We start from the raw sequence: 7,212 nt of genomic DNA on the forward strand, positions 1-7,212 counted from the left end.
CCCCCCCAAAAAAAAAAAAAAAAAGCAAAGAGACCAAACTGTTTGGGAGGAGGGAGGAAAACTAGGCAAGCAGTAACCTCCCAATAAATTCTTTCCCAAAACCAATGGGCACTGCAGGAACAGGGAGATACTGAATGCTGGGCTCTGGACTTTGATCTTCCCCTGTTGCAAATTAGTCCTAAATGGAGACACAGTAAATACTAAAATTCTGGGAGACAATGAATCCGGAGCAAGAAAAAAAGAAAAGCAATGGGCAAAATTTAAGTATTCATCTCTTGGGATCTGGGCTCCCATCTCTCCAAGAAACAATGAGTTTCAACTTTTTTGCAACTGCCTTTCTGAGTTAAAGTTTTAAACTACACAACTAGCCCCTGAAGGTCCAAATGGCACATCCACAGTTTCGAATGATTAAACTACCCTAATTGTACCCTATAAAACTAAAATCCCCTTCTGTAACCCACAGCCATTTTCGCATCCAGAAAATGAGCCCCTGTGATGTCTGAGTCTGTGAATGAATAAACAGCTTCCCTGAATCTGTTGAGGTCTGTATTGGGTCATTTTGCACTTATAAACAGAAAACTACTTTTGATTATTTTTGTTACATTCTTTGTGGAAAGGTTACAGTTTCTTGTGGTTATATTTCTTTATTACTTCTTAAAATTTTTCTTGGAACTTAAAAACAAAATACATTAATGGACTAGGAAAAATTATGGACATTGCAGTTTTAGCTTTATCTCTTTACCTTCTATATCACACAAAAAATACAACCATAAGGCCTATATTGAAAGATACAACAGATTTTTTTTTTTTGTGTGTGTGGTATAAATGATTTTTTTACAATGATAACAAATTTTATTACAGAAGATAAAGTTTAATCCTTTGACTCCCACTGGTGCTGATTTCAAATTTTATTTCTCAGATTGTTATTCAAATGTCAATATTTACATAATTTATATTAACTAATATATACCAATACCTTCACAAATATTAATAAATTAAGATTCCGTAATTCTCCTTAAAAAAATTTTGGAATAAACCTATCTTATTTCATATTTCTTTAGAATCTTTTTGTTTGCTTGCTTTATTTATTTATTTTCATATTGTGCTGGAGATCTGATTATTAAAGATACCTTTATTACAAAAACTGACCACAGATTATTAGGAAGAATAAATAAAATCTTTGTAATTAGCACTATGATTTGTTTTTAAGCAAGGTGAGCATGTTGGTCAAATGAATGAACTTGTATGGTTAGATAAATAAAACTTATTTCAGTTACTTATGCTTTATGATTTCATGCATAAAATCTACTTTAAATTATATATTTTTAAGGCTCTGAAATTCACTCTAGTTTTCTGTTTTATACAGTATTTTGTAACTTACCATCTTTTTGGAAGTTTTGCTGCAAAAATGGTCAGAAACATCACAGATTTCACCTCCAGTTTGTGGTCATGATCTCACTGAAATATTATAAAAAAAGAATAAAATATTAATTTAAAATTAATTTGTTTAAAAAATAAACCCTATTATATTGTCTATTGGGGTCAGTGACTAGACGATGTTTTTTTGGAAGAGTTATTCCAAAGTTGAAATTCAAGCAGTCATGGAGACTCAGATTAGAAAGGAAGACAGAAAAAATAATTAGCCTTTTAGATAAAATAGTGTATATTATAGTGTTTCTTCAAAATTATTCACTTTTATTTGCTTAATTTTATACATTAAAAAGTTATGACAGTAAACTAATTTTTACCATACTGAATTAAAAATCTTTCATGTGTTAAACTCATCAAAATATTAATACATTATTTTGAGTAAGTAATGGACACCTGAAAAAATCAAAAATTCCTAAAATGTGGGGAAATGTTATGAAGTCTAACTTTCTTAAAGACAGTTATTTCTTTGCCCAAAGCATTTCATTTGCAGTCCATTAAATCAAATTCTAATGAAATTTAATGAAATCTCTCACACTCATGATTTTTCAACAAATAGAAAATTAATGAAATAGTACAAGAGTTTGTTTTTAGTTTATTTGGTAGTTCTAAATTTTAGTTTTGAGTACATATAGTAGAATACTTTAACACAGGAATTTTTAAGTTGTAAATTCCCAATTCCAGTATATGTCTCTTTCCTGAGTGAAGCAATTTGACTTAGTGGAAAATTCATAATGAGGATAGGCCAATTACAAGAGTCTCATCCTGATGGAATTATTTAACTGCCTGTCCTCCTTTAGGTTTTTCTATGAGAGGACGGTAGAGTGAAGTTGACTCTTGAGGAATAGTCAGTGCAATGCAGAATTCCCACAATAATGGAGCTTGTAAGTGAGAGATGGGGACATGGGTTTGCATAGAGAGCCCTTCTCTGAGTTACTCCAAGATAAGTAGAACAGCAGTTTTCAGGCTGTGCCTAAACCTGAGTTACTCCATTTATAAAGTAGTAGTTTGCCGTAAACTATTGCATTTTGAGTACAAATGCCAAAAAGAATGATTCCATACCTTGTTGGTACAAGTAAACAACCACATCTTCCCAGTATGATCAGATCTCATCAGATGTGAAGTCTTCACTCAAGACCCATAAAAGAAGGAGCCTCCCCAAGACTGAACATAGTAGTACACTGACCCTGTCACCTGGTCACCCATCAGGAGGAGCCTTGCCCAGGTAAATTGTCACAGTGACAAACCTCTGACTTACTGTCTTCATTCAGCTTCAGCAGAGTGCAGTTTGTCTTGCCCGTGATGACCACACATGGTTTTCTCCAAGTTGACACCTCAAGCTGACACTCTGGGACTGAAACTTCCTCACTCTGAACTCTTAGCTTTGGTAACTCTGTGGAAGTGGTTCTTTAAAATCCTTATCTGACAACCTACAGTGACTTTTTGACTCCGCATTCATATCTCTCTTTGCCTGTTCTCTTGGCACAGCATCCTGTAACCCTTTCTTAAGTCTTTCTGTGACCTATTCATGCATTATTATGTGAAGTATGATGTGTGACTTCAGTGTTATAGATTTTATAAATTAATATTGAAACAAAAGAACTTGTGTGTGTCCTACTTATGACTGTCAGCTGACCCACAGTATTCTGTGAACTGCCCCTGATGAAAGTGGTGTAGCTTGTGAATTTGTTGTTATTCAATAAATTCTGACATTGTGGAAGGACACAAGCATATTTGTTTTGTTAGTAATATAGCTCACTCACCACAGTTTGGAAGAGATAATATGCTACCCACACACCCTTCCTTTTACCTCCTGAGTTTTCAAGTCCTTATCAATAATCATTTCAAGAAGTCATAATTTAGAGCATAAGCTTTAAATTCAGACATACTGAATCTTTAGCCCAACTCTGTACTTCTTAGGGAAGGCCATGGCTAAATTGCTTAACTTCCCTCTTAGAGCTGATGTGAAAATTAAAATAGATAAGAAACTGTGAAGTGATTTAGGTTCGCAGTGTGTTTCTCAGAAACAGACCCTGAGGGGAAGATTTGTATGCAAGTGATAATATTGAGAAGTTATTCCTAGATAAAGCAAGTGTGGGTCGGGGGTTCAGGGAAGAAACCAAAGATACAACTTCCTGTAAAATTCCACTGAAGGGAGCTTCTGCCCAATCTCATAAGCCAGGCCATGGTGTAAATGTCATCCTAGAGTCATCCTGGTCTAGGCACAGGAGCTGGGGCTGCATGACCCTGCCTGGTTCAGTCACTGTCTTTTGCTTTGGGGTGAGGAGGACTTCCGGTTCTCTACACAGAGACAAAGCAGCTCTGGGTGTTCCATGGCAGGCCTGCAAACAGAGGCTGGGATGGGAATAGAGGACAGGGCATTTGTGATCCTAGAGGATCCAGGTGGAACACCAACAGTGTCTGTTGGAGGTACAACAGTAGCAGGTACAATTCTATGTGGTCTTGGCAGGTAGGAAGCTCCCAATATGTGTTAGCTCTTACTGTTGCTACATTATCTCTCCCTCCCATTTATTCTCTTGATGTGATGTGATAGTAACTTGACAGGGTTTAAGTAGGTCAAGATAACTCACTGAAGACTAGCTTGTGGATCAGAAAGTAGTATGGAGATGAAGGCCATGACAGTGGGTAAAAGATTAAGGAGCTCTTATTACATGACCTATAGCAGGGATAATTTTCCCTGAGACTGTGGGAGCTGACCAGTAGAAATTTAAGGTGAAAATATAGAAACTGATGACAGTAGGGTCATGTGTGGCTGGCCCCAGGAAATAATGTCTTCTCACTATAAGGCAGAAAATACCTTGGCAGAGAAAAGGACTTGCTCATGCCTTTCAAGCAGAGGGAAAGTATTATTTAAAGAGAGATCAAGGCATGGTATTTTTATTAAATGTAAGATGTTGAAGCTACTTGACTAAGAAGAATTTCTAGAAGATCTTATTCTCTACAAAGAAAAACATAAAGGCATAGAAATGTGTATGACATGACTCTGTTCTTATAAAACATGAACAAAAAGCTTCATATATGCATTGGTATGCATATAAATTGATAGTATTAGTCGTTCATATGTATACAGAAATAGTTCTGTACCTGGCACTGTTCTGAATACTTTACATATACGATTAATTCATTTAAACTCACTGAGCCTATGAAATAAATACTACCATTATTATTCCTGAAACAGAGAAATTAAATGGCTTGAACATTCAAGGTCAAACTGTAGTAAATATTGAAGACGATTTTTAGTTACAGATAACCTGATTGCCACTATGTGTTATGGCAGTTGCCTATAATTATATTGTTATGGAGTCAGTAGCAGGAGGAAGCTTTGCCCTGATGACTAAACTTCATCACTGTTTTGCTGAGAACCACAACACTTTCTCTGTCACTGACATGCCAGGTGGCAAGGGTGTCCTACTCCTAGGGTTGGTCATTATGATGTTCATGCAGCTGCCAACATCACCTGAACGGGAAGCACCTTCACTGTTCACCTTCGTTTCCCCACCCCTTGGGTGATTCGTGTTCAACCCAAGTCCTTACTTTTTAAATCCATCATGCCATATGTCCCTGCTTACCTCCTAAGTTGACAAGGTGATATAAAAAGTAAGCAGTCCTCCTTCTCTGAATTTAGACATTGCTGTCTTGCCAACAAAATGCATGTGTGTTCACTATATTATTACCAACACAGCGGCCCTGAGGAGCCACTGGACTGGGGCAGCTCTTTTTCCCTCATGACTTTCTTAGCAGATATGGATTACAGTGGGACTGACATGTTCCTTCACACATGGAGTGATTATTACTCTCTCCCTCTTTACAAGTTAGGGTTTTTCTTTTCTTCTCAAGTTGAACAAGGATTTTTCCTTGTTATTATCTTGCAGGAGGAAAAGTAAGTTCATAAAAGGTGAATGGGTAAATTAGAGAACGAATATTCCAAAATCCAAACATAAAATGAGGTGAATCTAAATCTGTGGAAGGTGCTTCCTTTCAGCACTGTTGTCAGAGGGTAGGGTGATTTCATTGCACCATGGAAAATAGCAGCAGTTGATTCTGGTACATAAATTGACTATGAGCTAATGTATTTGCACAAGTGAAAACATTAATTTTAGAGATACAGGTAATCATACATGGTCAAGAAACAAAAAATATAAAATAGTATATGAATAAGTGATCCAAAAAGCCACATATATTATTGCTTAGAACTGATAGAGTCATCCAATAAAGCATATTCAATACACAAATTTCGCTATACAGCTGAATAATCCTTATATGTTTTTCAATCAGAAATAAATGAAGATTATCAGAACTACTGATAATTGCACATATAATTTAAGGCACAGAAAATGATTTACAAAATTATTTATTAAGACGTTAGTGGAGATTATTTATACATTTCATGATCAATAAAATGAATCATCAATAAGATTATATAACTGATACACTAATGTGTATTCAACTTATTGTGATTTTACTGCTACATGTGAGAAGAACAATTATATAAACTTCTTTTTTATATCTTAAGTAGCTAGCATTATACTTTACACTAGGTACACTTCAGTAGACTTCAGTAAATATTTGTTTCATACATAAATGAATAAATGCAATAATTCCGTTGAAGTATTTGAAAACCTTAGTATGTGCGGAAATGGTTAGAAAGGCAAATCAATAGTGTACTACAAATGTTCATATTCATTGTTTTCTTGTTAAAAGAGCAGATAATTCTGCATGGAGTGATATTAAGGTTTCAAAATGTAATTTACCACTTGGGGTTTCTAAAATGTACATATACTGTGTGTGTGTGTATAACTATAGGGATCATATAAGTCTCTCTTTTTTTTTTCTCTGCACTTCCTGGGATCGAACCCAGGACCTTGCATGTACTAGGCAAGTGTTCTTCTATTGACCTACAATCCCAGCCCAAGGCCTGATTTTTGTAAGACACATTATTTTGTCTACCTTTCATGAACTTCTGTTCATTGGGAACACTCATGATATGGACCGCTAAGTTTAAATATGTAATCAAGCTATTTTTCTATTTAGAACAGAGAAGAATTAATGTTTTCCTGTAATCAACATGGAGTGTGTTATGTTTCCCTTTCTTTCAGGCTTCTTTTGTTCTAGGAGATAGCTTTCTCTTCAGCGGTCAGCTCTCTTTCTTTCTTTCTTTTTTTTTCCCTTTTTTTAATTGGTTGTTCAAAACATTACAAAGCTCTTGACATATCATATTTCATACATTAGATTCAAGTGGGTTATGAACTCCCATTTTTACCCCAAATACAGATTGCAGAATCACATCGGTTACACATCCACATTTTTACATAATGCCCTATGAGTAACCGTTGTATTCTGCTACCTTTCCTATCCTCTACTATCCCCCCTCCCCTCCCTTCCCATCTTCTCTCTCTACCCCATCTACTGTAATTCATTTCTCTCCTTGTTTTTTTTCCCATTCCCCTCACAACCTCTTATATGTAGTTTTGTATAACAATGAGGGTCTCCTTCCATTTCCATGCAATTTCCCTTTTCTCTCCCTTTCCCTCCCACCTCATGTCTCTGTTTAATGTTAATCTTATCCTCCTGCTCTTCCTCCCTGCTCTGTTCTTAGTTGCTCTCATTATATCAAAGAAGACATTTGGCATTTGTTTTTTAGGGATTGGCTAGCTTCACTTAGCATAATCTGCTCTAATGCCATCCATTTCCCTGCAAATTCCATGATTTTGTCATTTTTTAGTGCAGAGTAATACTCCATTGTGTATAAATGCCACATTTTTT

General features: G+C 35.6%; 1 protein-coding gene and 1 pseudogene across 1 annotated transcript in view; one reads left to right on the forward strand and one right to left on the reverse strand.

The window, feature by feature from the left end:
* Nucleotides 1–7,212, reverse strand: part of Htr1f (5-hydroxytryptamine receptor 1F) — a 136,297-nt gene that overhangs the window by 42,885 nt on the left and 86,200 nt on the right. Inside the window, exon 3 of the mRNA XM_048803500.1 lies at nt 1,382–1,458. The gene's annotated coding sequence lies outside the window, so the exon portion shown is untranslated. The remainder of the gene's footprint in view (nt 1–1,381; nt 1,459–7,212) is intronic.
* Nucleotides 3,762–7,212, forward strand: part of LOC107136087 — a 37,781-nt pseudogene continuing 34,330 nt past the window's right edge.

This window comes from Marmota marmota, unplaced genomic scaffold, assembly GCF_001458135.2.
Source record: "Marmota marmota marmota unplaced genomic scaffold, marMar, whole genome shotgun sequence".
Classification (NCBI taxonomy): domain Eukaryota; kingdom Metazoa; phylum Chordata; class Mammalia; order Rodentia; family Sciuridae; genus Marmota; species Marmota marmota.